This window comes from Perca flavescens, chromosome 1, assembly GCF_004354835.1.
Source record: "Perca flavescens isolate YP-PL-M2 chromosome 1, PFLA_1.0, whole genome shotgun sequence".
In the NCBI taxonomy this organism is placed as follows: domain Eukaryota; kingdom Metazoa; phylum Chordata; class Actinopteri; order Perciformes; family Percidae; genus Perca; species Perca flavescens.
The window spans coordinates 31,705,486-31,721,549 of NC_041331.1; the positions used below are offsets into that span (position 1 = coordinate 31,705,486).

The 16,064-nt window shown below is 39.7% G+C and overlaps 1 protein-coding gene across 1 annotated transcript in view; it reads right to left on the reverse strand.

Moving 5' to 3' along the window:
• The window catches only part of znf710b (zinc finger protein 710b), a 34,580-nt gene extending 22,890 nt beyond the window's left edge, over positions 1-11,690 (reverse strand). The window contains exon 1 of the mRNA XM_028584575.1: positions 11,478-11,690. The gene's annotated coding sequence lies outside the window, so the exon portion shown is untranslated. The remainder of the gene's footprint in view (positions 1-11,477) is intronic.
• Positions 11,691-16,064: the final 4,374 nt, after the last annotated feature.

Consider the following 16,064-nt stretch of genomic DNA (forward strand, 5'->3'; position numbering starts at 1 on the left):
AATAGGCTCTTGGCCAGACTTACTTGCAGAGCAAATCGGAAATTTGCCAGAAGTTCGTCAGGGTCCAGGCCAAGAAGGCTACGTTCACACCGCAAGTCTTAATGCCTGATTCAGATTTTTTGCTCAGATCCGATTTTTTGTTTGGCTGTTCACATTACCTTTTAAAATGTGGCCTATATCATATTCCAGTGTGAACGGTTTGCGGTTTTGAACTGACCCGCATGCGCAAAAGAACAATAACGATGGCATCAGACGCAGCACGCTGTTGCACTAAAGTTAGGGAGGTTATGGAGGAAGTCAGCATTTTCGCCGACATCACCTTTTTACGTGAGCCGATCCCCACCCTGGCGATGCGACGCGCGGTTGGGTAACAATGAGGACAGTACGCCCCGGTTAACAGCCGCAATGGAAGCAGGGGGCCCCGCCCCTCCCCGCGGGGAGAGTGGGCGCAGCGAGGGTTTTTGAGGTAAAAGTCACATCAAATCCGCCTTGGCTGTTCACACTGCGGTCGCATTGAAAAAAATCAAATCTGGGTCAGATTCAGGACCACATGTGGAAGTGGCCTGAATCTGATCTGAAAAAATCGGATTTGGGCCACTTTGGCCTGCAGTCTGAACGTAGCCTAATAGATAGGAGGTGTAGTCAGGCCATACTCCAGCGCTGACACAGCGCTGTGGAGATAAGTCTGGCAATGCAAGACTAGTCATTTGCCAAGAGATGACGCTAATCCAGTTTGTGCTGTCCATTGAAATTCACAATCCTCCAGAAATGTATCACTGAACACACTTAAGTAAAGCTGCTAACAATATTCTCATCACACAATTTTAAGTTGATTTTAATGCTATTTTGAAGAAAGTGAAAAGCTGGCAGCGTGAAAAGCTGGGCATGAGAGGGGGAAGACGCAATTTGGTTTTTAAATAAGGGGATAAATGCACACATTTTCAGACAGACAGTCTGTCCAGGAAGACATAGTGTTACAGTTGGCTATTCACATTAAAAGTGTTGTGTAACGAATTTAACAAAGAGAGAGAAGTTTAAACCGTGGCTTCTTTCTCACTTCCGCACAGCTGGCCAATCACGGCGTGACGTGAATATAAATGTTGGATTCGGAAAATGGCAGAAATGGTCGGAGACAGTCCCCCCCCCCCAATTTGGTTTCGGAAGCTGTTTGACCATCCGACAAGCAGTTCAGATGAAGCATAGCTTCTTCTGGCAGCTTAAAATGGAAATGTTGCCCTACTCCCACAGAATGTTTGTATAGTGAGATTTAATCTATCTAGCACTAGCCGAGATTCTAAGAAATTCTACACCTCGAAGCATCTTTTGGATTGTGAATTTATTTGCAGTGCATCCTTCATCACATGTAGGCTACAGCTGATTCTCAGCATCTTGCACACATAGCCTACAGCCTACTGAGTGAACTCTGCAGCACTGTCAGAGGACTGTATGCACCGATGCAAGTTCTGATGACATTACAGGGGTCAATATGTTGGTTTACTACTTATTTTACCAAAAATTAATAATACATTATGATAAGTGAGGGTTAAGACCCTACGTTGCCTCCGCCGAAGTCCATTAACACCTGACATTGAACAGCATTCTGAGCCATTTTGGTAAGGTTCCTAGGAAATCTTAGCCCAGAGTAGTTTTATTCTCCCCAAAACAAGTTTCCTTTTTATTTTTAAAGAACTATACAAAAAAATAAATCAAAACTTTTTGCAACTGTCTCCCGCAACTTCACTGCAACAAACATACAAAAGAATCGCAACATTTATCAAATTTGTTTTTACAAAAGCTCCCGCAACATCAGGCATTTTAGGCCGCAACAATCTAAAAAAAAAAAAAAAAAAGGCTGCAAAATCCTGGAGGGACTGGAGAATACCTTAAAGACAGCCATAAATCTATGTATCTATTGTAGCTTGACCCATACTGGATATTGGAGAGTTTCAATGTCGGCCGATATACATATAAATAAACATAAAAACATAACAAAAACAAACAATCTTGATATGGATCCCTTAGATTTGCTTGTTTTTTTTGTTATTCCTTATCTTCCACAAAACTTAATCTAGAAGGCCTCATACTCATTTTAATCTGCAAAAGACATTTAGGCTAACTAGCACCTTCATTGTCCAATTCTCCAGCACAACTACTTTTCACCCATTCACAACCTCAGTTTAAACCCAATATCAGCAACACAAGGCGTCAATCAAACCAACACTGTAAAATAGGTGTATTGTCTCAAACTCCCTGTCCACAGAGGTGTAGCTCTGCTGATACATCACAAAATGAGGTAACTAACTAGCCCAGCATCACCCGCCGGAGTATGGCACAGTTTCATGACAAAAGCATCACCGACACAGGAACAGTGTCAAAGGACAGAGACGGAATGAGAGGACGGGAAACAGAGACGATAAGAGATGGAGACAAAACAGAGGTGTCCATGTATGCATACACAGAAGGCATGCACTCAAATACAGACACACACACACAGCTAAAATTACAAGAGTGCATGAACTAGGCCGCTGCTCTGTACTATGCAGGAAAGTGGTAGATTGCTAAGTGAACAGAGGACTGCAGAGACATAAAGGCTGAAGGCTAACACTGAATGTGGTTAGTTACCCTGAACTGGTATCTTACTAAACAATACCATTATTGTCAGCTCAGATGATTATGGTCAGATCACGACTCAATACAGAGGCTAATAATCAGGATGCAATCAGATCAAAAGAGAAAAAAAGAGCAAATGAGAAGCAAACGGTTGTCTTTATACATGTGAACAAAATACTTCAACTACAAATGATTTCAGCTATAAAATAATTAACAGATTGTATGATATCACATTCTGCTAAACTGCAGCAAAATAAGTTCAACAGCTAATCTTTTCACACAGAATTTGGGAGGACTGACTGACAAACTGACTCACCAGACAACTAGTAACAACTTCACACAGTAAAAGCTGGCAAGGACAGCCTTTAGTCAGACCAGCAGCAAGACCAAAACTGACAGGCATGACTCGCACCTAATAAGCATTGCATACTGGAGTAGTCTATTAAAAACTTCCTCCTGCATACACCCCATGAAGCAGACTTCAGATTTATAGAAAATATATGTATACGGTGTGTATATATATATATATATATATATATATATATATATATCACATTTAATGTGCAATGTCTCTACAACTAATGGATGGATTGCAATGGATTTTGGTGCCCCTATTCAAATAAACTGTGATAACTTTGGTGATACCATAACCTTTCACCTATCAGAGGCGCTAGCTATAGTCTCTTAGTCCTGTTATTTTTGGGTTTAAAATAAAGTTGTGCTCATGTCCTGTTAGAATCCAGACAATTGGCAAAATCTCTTTGCTGCTGATAAATAAGTAAAGAACTGAAAAATCCCACTATAAAGTGGCTGTTTGTTTTAGTGCTTAATATATATATATATATATATATATATATATATATATATATATATATATATATATATATATATATATATATATATTACATGAGCACAACTTTATTTTAAACCCAAAAATAACAGGACTAAGAGACTACAGCTAGCGCCTCTCTGATAGGTGAAAGGTTATGGTATCACCAAAGTTATCACAGTTTATTTGAATAGGGGCACCAAAATCCATTGCAATCCATCCATTAGTTGTAGAGACATTGCACATTAAATGTGAGTGAAATGTCAATGTTATGATGGCGCTAGGGATGTTAACGGTATGAAAATTTGACCTCATGATTATATTGACCAAAATTATCACATTTTTCGGTATTATCACGGTATTTTTAAAAGTGTGTTCAATATGTTCAGAAAGCACTGATAGGCCTACACAAGCTGAAATAGTTTCAAAAAGTGTAACAGTGTTTATTAGATTACAAAAATATAGGCAATAGGTCTGTAAAAACTATTGAAAACTTGCTATTAAAACACTGGCCCGCTGTAGGGTGTCCAGTAAGAACTTGAACCAGAGATGTCTGACTTTGAGATCCAGGAAGATTTATTAACGACTCAAACATGAAGTTAACTATGAAGTTGCATTTGACGTTACATGTGAAGTTGGATGTTGTTCTGAAATATAAGCAAATAATAATGCACATTAATAAGCATCTGACTTACTATGAACACTATACCAAAACTAAATGTTATAGCCACCAGCATATAACAAGAAACAATACTAAGAATTACATTCATTTCTCTGCTTAATTAACATAAATGTAACATATTTCTCAGTAACACAAACTGAGTCTGTTTACTGGCGATTGCATCTTGCTAGCAAACACAACCTGAATATCAACACGTGGCTGCATAAGTAATATTAAACAATCTGCACATCTATCAGCTATGCAATAAGAAACACAGCAACAGCAATATTATCAATGCGATAATATATCTCTCTCACTCCAAATAAATGTTATGTCGTAACACGGGCAAAACTTAATCCACATTGTAGCAGTACACTTATTGAAATATAAATACAGTAAACGTAGTTTAAACGTTTACACAGATAATGAGGCAGTAAAACCCATGACAGTTTAGCAAGCTACAGAATAGTTTTAACTTACGTTCTGGGGTGCACACATGACTTCAACAAGTCCGAAAACTGGGAAAGAAATTATGAAAAGCTGTTCTGTCCCCTTCTCCTGCCTGAGCGCGAGTGATTGGCAGGAGATCAAAGCGATGACTCTCGTCACTGATTCTTCAATCATCTCAGGAGAGAGAGAGCAAGTGTTACTATGGCCTTTTTTACAAGGTAAATGTCCTGAGTGCTGTCATCTCCTCCTCACGCCACGATTCCAACTTCAAGAACCGCAGTGTAGGCTACGCAGTGCGCCCGCGCGGCAACTTCAGGAGACTCGGATGAAGCTGGGAACACACGGTTTACATTCGAATATTTGTTTTTTTTATTGTGGTTTATTTATTTTCTGCATTTATCTCTCGTTCACACTCCAGTCCAGTTGGTGGCGGTAAAGCACATTTAAGTTGGTTTGCCAACCGCCAATAAACTACAAAGAAGAAGAAGAAGAAACTGTCGGTACACAATGACGCCCGCTTCGAGCATTTAGCAAGCTGGGCAGAGAAGCTAGCGGCGATAACAAGTGCGGAAATGGAAAACTGTTTCGCGTTTTTCCGTTGTGATTCGGCCAGAAACTTCAACATTGTGAGGCGAAGAGATCGTTTTGGAATATAAAGCTTGGATATTACATTTCCTTGGACTCTTGGGGATTTATGAAAATCAAGTTTTGGTCAAAATACCACGTTGTTGCTGACAGGACAACGACAACAGGTATGCATGCACTCTCGGCGGCGCAGATTACGGCTGAGTTTTATTTTCTTTTACTTTGTAACAGTTGTGTACATGGCTGTATATTTTGAAGATTTAATGCTTTAAAGTTATAAAAATGCTCATGAGTGGAAGTTTTATCGAGGTTACAGAGACGCCCCAGTCACAAAGTGTCCCGTTGACGGGAGGGAGATCCTTGAGAGGTTAAAAGTTTATTAATTCTAAACGCGTCTGGCCTGTCTATCTATATTGCACCAAATACGACACTGCACTCCCTTGTGAAGTCGTTTGGATGAAAGGTTCTCAAAATAATCAACATGCAAACAAACAGACACAGAGATTCCTGCCTTTATTAGAGATAATAATATGTTCAGCCCCCTCTCTCCGAAGCTTTGAATATTTGATGCTCATTACTACCAAAGCTTCGAAGCTCAAAAAATGGTATTCAGACCAGCCCTAGTTATCGTCAACATTTTTACCGTGGTTTACCGTTACACCGGTAATCACTACATCCCTAGATGGCGCTTGAGGAAAAGGGATCAAAGTCAGTAGGATTCATCCTCTGAGGACAATGAATGTCTGCACGATGCCATTTCATTAGTGATGCACCGATGTGAAAATTGTGGCCGATACCGATAACCGATATTAATATTGCTGTTATGGCCAATACCGATATTTACCGATGTCGATATCTCTGTATAGAACACATTTTTTATGATAATCAAATAAGGAACTATTTTCCAAAAGGCATTTTTTTTACTTTTGTGATTTATTTTCAGAGTCATCAGATTTTCAGAAGAAAAAATAAATATTTATATAAAAATACATTTTTAAAAGGATACAAGTGTGTCCTGAATTCACACTATGAATAAGCCAACCCTGAGTATTCACAATAAACATCTAACTCACTTGAGACCAAGTCACTGTATTCTGTGAACATTGTACAACAGTTCAAAACTTTAAAGTACAGTAGTAGGCCTTAAATGGCCAAAGCCAAAAGTATTGAAAGAAGTAAAATGTGAAAATGGAGCCAGAAAAACTGGACTGAACAGACACTGGCTTTTGCAGTCTGAACCGGAAGTACAGTAACTGCCAAGTACTTTAGGGTTAGGCCTAACCCTTGAAATTATAGAAATTGGTGCCTTCTAGGCCGAGATAAGCCAGAAAATGTGTTTTAGACACCAAATCCCAGAATGCACTTGCTTCGCTGCTTTTAGACTCCACTCCCAAGCCACATCCACCTACAGACCGACAGTGAGGCAGCATTCAACTCAACCCAAATGTGTTTTATTGTCATTTCAACCATATACACGAAACAACATTTCACCGTGGCTGTAATGGTTACACATTTAAAATATATAAAAACAACATACGAAACAGGTGTTTACAGTCAACCAAGCGCTAATGCTAGTATGCATTAGCTGAACTTTACGTGTGTGTGCAATAGCTAAATGTAGCAAATTATAAACAGTTGTAAATTTGCGTGAAATGTAGAACGGTCGGCATTTACTAGTCACAAACTTCCCCAGCAATTAGCATTTAGTTGGATACAAGCAGCTAATTTCTGAAAAAAGTCTGTGTTAACAAAATCTCCACTCTTACCCAGCGACATGTTTCCACAACAAGAAAAACACAGTAGTCTCTGAACTCGCGATATGAGTTTTGTTTAAGTTGGATGTACTCCAGTTTGTTGTCTAATGAGCAGACACTTGCAACCAGGATTGATGGAAAAGGTGGCTGGCTAGCGTTAGCTTTCCACCTAGCTAGGTTAGCTATACTCCAGCCCCCGTTTGCGCTTCACCGCTGAGAATGTCCCCCGCGGCTGCTGCCCACTCCGGCCGCCGCTGCTGCCCACTGGTCAAACTAACCTGTACGGCGGGCCGCAGCAACCGAACAGCAACCTCTTATTTCCGAACATTCATCTCTCCCCCGCCCGCCGGTGGTCTACTAAAGTTTCCAGTGTCCCACTTCGCCGCAGATTCTGTCTGCAAAAACCAACATCCCCGCCCACACTTTTTCTCCTTCTTCTGAATTCAGCAGTATAGACGCTGTTAAGCGTATTACTGCCCTCCACAGGTCAGATTTAAATCTAAATTCTCACACACTCACATCTAAGCCTACACACGTCAAATACACAGGAATGATTCACATCGGCCCTATTCATCGGCCCCATTTTGACATCGGAACGATACCGATGTGTAAAAAAATTACCATATCGGCCGATATTATATCGGCGGCCGATATATCGTGCACCACTACATTTCATCCCATAGATGTTGAGATGTTTCACAGAATTAGTGAAAACTTTACCTTGTGGTGACGCTAGAGGGAAATTCAGAGGGACGCCAAAGTTATTAGGATTCATCCTCTGAGGACCATGAATGTCAAATATTGCAATCCATCCAACAGTTGTTGAGACTAGGGTTGTTAATAATTTAAATCATTTAAACCATGAACCAACAACTATAATTTTGATTGACCATACCCACAGAATTAAGGAACATAATCTATCAAATCCTTCTCTACATCCATAAAACATTGGTTATTGGCTAATCAAATATGTTCCCATAATACAGAATAATGTGTTTGTATTCATTGCTACAGTAGTGTCTCTGTGTGTGTTGATGTATCTATGTAGTTTCAGATATGTTTTTACCTACCTAAGCATATGTCGTTCTTATCTTATGTGTACTTGTTTGTATTGTATTTATTGTTTTTTAAGTCATCAACCTGCTAGGGACTGCAGATGAAAATTAGCCTGTATGGCTAAATCTGGCACATTTAAATGTTGGACATTGCACTCATGTTGATTAATGTGCACTGTCCCTTTTAAATAAAAAAAAAAAAAAAAAAAAAAATCCACAATTAGGGATCGACCGATACTGTTTTTTTCAGGGCTGATACCAATTGTCTTGATTATTATTAGTTAATGAACCGATAACCGATATTTGGAACTGGTATGCATATACAGTGAAAATGTTTATCTTTAAGTCAAAATTAAGATTTTGGAACGTTACAAACTCCAACACAAAACTTTGTTTAGATGCTTTAAGCAATTATTTAATAAATCAGAAACTTTCAACATAATACCTAGTAAAAGATAGTCACAGTGTTGTGGGCGGGACATTAAGTCAGACTCAATGGTGAGTGAAACCGAAGCAGAGGGACAGAGCTGAGGCGGAGACAAAGTAGCACACTTTTTAATTAATTAACTTTATTATTTTTTATATATCTTTATATTATTATTTATTATTATTGTCAAATCATCAAAACGTGACAGATGAGTCTAGATTAAATCCAGATCATATTTTGCCCATTGTCTCTAAACACCAACACTTCCATTTCTCACAAGTGATAATAACAGTTAAAATTACAATCATGTTTACAATCATATTAATTCACATGGTCCAACAGTGACATAATGTGCTGAAAGTTATGTTATTAGTGAAACATTCAAACATGCCAACCATTCAAGTAATTTATGAACAATTCAATGTTGCAGGCCTCGAGTATTGTGGCGTTCAAATAGGCCTACACATTACTCATACAAACAAAGTGGCACATCACTCTGGAGGTCGTTCAGCATGGCTGTAACCGACAGGCCCTACACATTAGGCCTTTGTGCTTCGAGAAACATCAGCCTATTTTTTTTTTTTTTTTTTTTTTAAACCCTGCCTGCAGCACAGCCGAGCGCTGCAATGTGCTGACACCATCATCAGCTATTCTAAACCTTTTGCCACAGCTATATTCCCACACCATGAAAAAGAAAGGAGGGAGAGAAAAAAAATAGAACAGCTAATTTTCATTTATCTTCATTTACAAGACGTGTGTCTAATTGTTAGTGTCTGTTAAGATGACTGGTTCAGTTTTATGCATATTGTAGATTTCCTGATGTGCTTTTCTGTTTGGCTCTGCTGGACCTATCTACAACACAGCCATCCCTGCTGCTGATGATCCACGGACGACCGGCTTAAGATCTCCTGGGTAGCATACAGATTGTGTAGTGGCAGCAGCAGTGTAATAACACATTATCGATTTAAACTTGGGGAAATTCATTCATCACTGTACAACTCAAGCTGGCCAAAAAAAATGGAACTGTTAAACTTGGAGAAATACATTCGGCAGACAAAGTACAAGCCTGAATTGTTGAGAACTTAGCAGTGCTTTTTGTTAAGGTTGACATTTTCTCGGTAGACTATTATTAAATGAAGTTATCGGATCATCATACATAATGTCAAATGTGCAAGGGTGCCAATATTTTCAGCCGTAAGCAGAGAAGATTAGACACACCATTAACACAAGGTTAACACAGAAGACAACAAATATAGCAGCCAACTGATAAGACAGCAAGTTTGCAAAGGAATATGAGGCGAGATCCCATCAAGCAAAAACAGACTGGAGAGGTTAACATCAAACAGTGCAAGTCAAAAGAGGCTCAAAACGGCATTCAGGGAGGCAGAGCACTCCAATCAACGATGTAGCTAACACTTCACGTAAGATTTCACTGGAGCTGCTTGACAGTTCAAGGAAAAAAGCACAGCGACTGCCAATAAATGCACTCTTCAGAAAACAGAGGTAGAGGTGGACTCTACAGTGAGAAAATACCAGGCCAGCATCACTTGACCGACACTCATAAGGCATGAAAGGATGGCCAAAAATGACGGGGGATGCTCAGTCTAAGAGCTGCAATGAAATAGGATCTCCTGACAAAAGGCTACTGAAACACTAGAGAAGGGTGAGCTGGACAGAGATGGTTGACGCCCTGCACTCCCTTGGGCACGGAGATGAAAATCAGTTTAGTCAAGGTGTCATTTCAGGACGCACATCTGCTCAAACTGACAGCAGAAATGGGTCACTTTCAAACAGTGAGAAAAGTAAGATGCACATGGGGGGGGTGATACCTTGGTCGTACAATGCTGAGTCATTTGAATATTTCCATTTAAATGACCGTCAATCAGATGACCCACAGACCACAAGGGGAGGATGTCTTTTTAATTACTGCCAGCCACTGATGTGCAATGACACAGAACTGCACCGGGGCACATCTATAGGCCCCAGGCTGCCAACTGGTATGCACAGTATGCAGCTGTCTTGCTGCATGCAATGCACCATCCACGTTACATGATTAGACACTGCATGGCAGGTATGCAAGGGGTCAGCAGTGTTATTACTCGTTCTGGCGTTGCACATAAATACTTACAATGGCACTCAAGCAATCCAAAATGAGAGTAGCCTATATATGCAGAGCCAGACAGCCACAGGACCTTCACATCCTTTTGACAGTCAGCCTGAGATGCAGTGCTCTCATTAGTGCAGTGGAGGATACCTGTGGCCTACCAATGATCTCCAACAGCCAGTGAGGAGTCAGCCAACTGGTGGTGGCCTGTCTCCCCCTCAGGAGCAAGCAGCCCGGGCTACAGGTTATCTGCTGCACTGCATCTTACCGGTGCTTTGAGGTGTCAAAAATATCCCCTCTGCACTGGGTTGTGACCAAAATGTGGTGTCGACTGCACGCTATAGCCTAGACCAGAGCTGCACGGGGCGAGCTTTATATAACATTGGGACTGTGGACACTTTTGTCTGCTCAAATTATACCATTATTCCCCCCCGAAACTCGCGCTGTATCTTTAAAAGAAAAAGGCCCGACAACTTAGCAGCCAAAACTTTGTTCAAGACAGACCTACGCAAGACATCTCGGCCTGCCGTGTCCTGGCATGAAGATGTGGGTTATGGTGTATGTGCAGGGTATGGAATAGTGATGGGCAGACCCGGGCTAATGTGGCCTGGTGTAGCCCCTACTCCTTTATGCGTCTCTTTCCCCATTCTCTCCATCCCCCCTCTCGACGCCATCTGTTTGTGGCATGAGAGAATGTGGAAGTAAAAAAAAAAAAAAAAAAAAAGAAAAGACGACATTTTGCCTGTAGTTGCTGACCTACATCGACCATTTGTTTCAGTTTAGCGTGAAAACCGCACCGAAAGACACCCGTTTGAAACGCACAGGCAGTAAAATCGCCAGACATAACGCGCATACATTTTCTCGCCTGGTCAGGAGGAATTTAATAAGTTACGGTTGAAACACTCCTCCGCCTCGCCGGGGCCGGACAAGTCAACGCTCCAGCGGCACACACATTTTCTCGTTTATCGTCAAAAGGAAGAGAAACATAAAATTAGAACTCACCTGATTCCAAAAACGGTTTATGGTGGCGGCGTGATTGTGGTTAATTTCAATATGGGAAAAACAGTTACAACGGTGGGTCCCCGTTGTGTGTAGCAGGAAGGAGGGAAGGGAAGGCGAGAGGGGCTGACGTGAATGAATAAACAACTGAGCTCCTCCTCAACGCCACAAGTAAAGGCGGAATGTGGTTGACTTTGTGGAATTCACCACCAGCCATTAAACATCCTCTTTATGTAGTCGTTGTCAATGAATACTAATGTTTTAAACAAGCTTTACAACCTTTGATACCGACTATTAGCCTACCCATGCCACAACATATTGCTAATTAAAAAAAAGCCTACTTATTAAATAATCCATACGACAATTCTATTAGTGTATAATGTTATTGTAATATTAAGTAACAATAACCTAGAAGTCATTTTTACTGTAAAACACACATTTTTTATGACCTTAACAAAATCCACCAGGTGGCGCTATGTCTTCACCCTGACCTACAACAGGACTGGCACTGTAAAAAATATTTTTGCTCTGAATGACAATAATTTGTCAGATATGGTTCTTCAAGGCTTATCTTATAGGATATTATTCAACAAAAGAAGTTTGATAAACTACTTACACTTCAATGCTTTCTCTCATTGAAAAAGCCAGAATCTATGAATTCTACGTGGACTGAGGGATTCAAGTTTCCACATTACATTTGTGTAATTGCATATTGGACAATGATTGGCATCCAAACCAGTTGTGATGTCACAAAATGAGCACAGAGCATATTTTGTGTGTTTTTTTTTTCACAGAGACGATTGCACATTTGTTTTGTGAATGTTTTTATGTCAAATTGTTCTGATTGATGTGGAGGATGTATTTCATGTATTGTGTGGCTCTAGGATAAAATTACAAAGTAGAGAAGATTATTTTTTTACTATGAAGGACATTATTTGGATGAATGCCATGTTTTAATTTTGAATCTTTTAATTCTATTTTGAAAATGTTATATCCATAGATGTAAATGTTCTGAAAGAAAACCGAATAGTCACCAATTTACAAATGACATGAAATTATATTTTGAAACGTTAAAAGGACTGACAAATAAGAAAGCCATCCAGACTCTGAACATTTACAATGCCTTACAACCTCTTTAATGTAAATTTCATGTGCCCCTTTTTCATGTAGCATAATTATGCATTCAATGTTTTCAATGCGTTTGTGTATCTGTACTTGAATAATAAAGTTTTTTTGAAGATAAAAAAAGAAAAACACAGGGAGCACAGAGAAAATTTCCAGATGAATTTCAGAGTTGAGTTTACTGGCAAACTCTGCTCATCATTCTGAAGCTCAAACATCCAACTTAAGTTACAATATATAACACATATTTTTGAGTAAAACTTTTAAAAAGAAGCCTTAACCCTAAAATTAAATTATTTTGTTGTGGGAACCAGCTGTTTGTGCCCAAAAATGTGAGTCTCCATAATAGGACTGTGTACACACATTTCTATCCCCACAATGTGAGTAATGCAACCACTCACACAAAGATACACATACAGCAACAAAATACATTGTGACAAGAACAAATTAGCATAATAAACCTATTTCAGAGGAAAGCTGTCAATTGTATATTTTGACTACTTAGTATGACAAGATTAAACAGTGAGTACCAGATCAGACAAAAAGGAACATTTCAGAAAAAACCTAGCCTTTTGATATACCCAAATGCCTCATGCCTCCTTGATAAAATCTAAATTATTTGATTTTTTCCATTAAAAGCAGTCTCCTGTGTCCTCAAGTGATTGCTGATGATGTTTTGATTGAATGGATTTAGAAACATATCAGAGAAACGTACAATTCTGACACTAGAGGGCACAAGCACTCCACTGAACTTGTGTGACTGAGCATTCACCATCTTTTCAGTGTCCAAATAATTCATATATCATATGATTCCTTAATTAAGTCATTATTGTTGATAATGTAGGAATAATTACATCAGTGTTTCTCTTATAAACTGTCAGAGAAGATCAAGGCAGGTCCACTGTATGTTCATAGTTCTCCTCCTTTAAAGGCACACATTTTTACAACATGAAAGGAAACAATACTCGATTGATCCAGTTAATTTGTTTCTGGTAATCAGAAAATGATTGAGGATTTGTGTTGTATAATTGTAAAGAGCAAATATGTGCTCTTGCTATTTGTCTGTGTGTCATAACTGTGCCTTCCAGTCCTATACCGTGCTATCACTGGGCACAGAGGCCTGTGCAGGCTCCCGCAGCCTGTGATTATCCAGTGTTATTGACAGGATATCCTCTTTTACATAAAGATGCTGCTGTGGCACCCTTCAGTATTCAGAGGCCCATCGATACAAGTGCACTGTGAATTTAAATGTTTGCGGGTTGGTGGGCTCAAACCTAGGTTAAAACTGTGTCAGCGAAGTGAGATGAGTTTGTATTGATTGTCATGTTAGAAGATTCAAGGGTAAGAACACTGCAGGCATTGTCAAAAGGGAAAATCCGCTTGTTTTCTCACAGTTAGAGAACATCAGTTGAGCACGCAAACAGACAATGTGGGGGTTTTTGAGAGCTCACTTGGTTATAAGTCATACTTCTGGCCATTTGAGGCTTTCTCTTTGTCATGCATCTGTCTTGCTATCATCTGTGTGCAGAAAAAGTGCTGTTCACATAATAAATATGTGAGGTAATATGCAGCAAAAGCTCTGACTTACAGTACTCCTTTTTTCCATGCCAACGCAATTAATATTCAAGTCTGGTACTGTTGGTTCATCATGATGCGCTATCGTGATAATTACACTGCTTGCTTTTCGCATTGCAGAAATCTGCAGTGGAGTCTTTGAAAACGGCTTAAAAAGGTTGTTCCTGTGGGTGGTTGATTAAACAGCAAGACCTGTCTCTTCCTCGCCTTCCTCCTCTCTGCCCTGCCTGTCTAGACTGTGATTACCATCTGCTTCATCACTTTGGACGGTCAACTGTTTGCTGTGCTCTCTCTCTCTCTCTCTCTCTCTCTCTCTCTCTCTCTCTCTCTCTCTCTCTCTCTCTTCTCTCTCTCTCTCTCTCTATCTCTCTCTCTCACACACACACAAACACACACACACACACACACACATACACATACACACACAAGCACAAACAGCCACAAACACAATAAAATAAGATGCTAAAGCAGATTCTTGTCAGAACCATTTGCCAATAAATCCTCCTAAAGTCTCCTTTTAGTTGAAATACATGTATCAGTAAATCGTAGCATTAGAAGCTGGCATCCATCCTGTACAGTATTTCCAGACTGATGCATGAACAGTGTGGTGACGAAGGTTGAGTGTATGACTGCATTTGTTTCTCAGGATTAGGAGCATGTTAGACTATGATTAATCCGAAACAGATACTCTCTTAAGGGAATTTAAACAGATTTTCTCTAAAGGGAACTTACATCAGAGAGATAATTTGCCATGTGCCAGTGCTACTTGTTATTGCCTCAGCAAGCTGAGACCTGTTTTGCAATCAGGTATAATTTTCTTCTAAAACTACACATAATGATGATGTCATCTACAAGTTACTGACAGTGAAAAGAAAGAGTTTGAGACAGGAATTTGTGCAGGTTTGTGCAGCATACCTGAAATATAATAAAAGGCTGTTTGTGCAATGCTCAAACTATACTTTTTTAGCCCACAAACTAACTTGAACTAATTAATAATAGACCAGCCTGCTTTGTCTCTGAACATGAAATATCAGAGCCGTGATTCACATCTAGCCTTGGGACCATGCTCACTAATATTTATCGGACTCTAGGAATCGGTCCAGACTGAAGGACTACTGGATGGATTGCCATGATATTTTGTACAGACATTCATGTTACCCAGATAATGAATCCTACTGACTTTGGTGATCCCCTGACTTAAATCTTTGGCTTTAAGTGAAATATCTCAATAACTCTTGAAGAAGGATTGCAATTTAGTTTGGTACAGACATTCATTCCCCCTCAAGATGAATTGTAGCCTAATCATTTTGATAATTCTTTTTATTTAAAGCCATCATCAGGACAGTTTGTCTAGTACTTTGGTTTATGACCAAATACCTGCAAAACTAATGGCATTCCCATGAGCCTCAGCTGTTCTTTGTATGTTGTACAGTATGTCATGGTAAATAATATACCTGCTAAACATCAGCATTATTATTTTGAGCATGTTAGTATGCCAACGTTTGCATTTCGCTCAACACTTCATGTCATGTCATATTTAATTACACAAATTTGAGAGGGCATAAAAACGAAAGAGCCCAGCTTGTTCAATTTGTTACACCAATGTATTTTAACTTAACTTAACTTGGCCTGCGATGTGTTTGTTATTCATTCAAGTCAGTGTAGTAGGCCTACTCTGTTTTCCCAAATTACTTGACAGCGTGTTTTTATTGGGGTGTAACAGCATTACCTCATTCGTCCTCTGACAGTTCGCTCCGAGCTTTCAGTGCTTTCAAGAGATGTACAGGCAGGGCGTGTTGGGGCAACTGAAGTTCACATGTTCAAATTCAAACCAAATCCCCGGAGAATGGGCTGGCTGTTGCGTAAGAGCAGGCCTCTTTCAAAGAAATATCC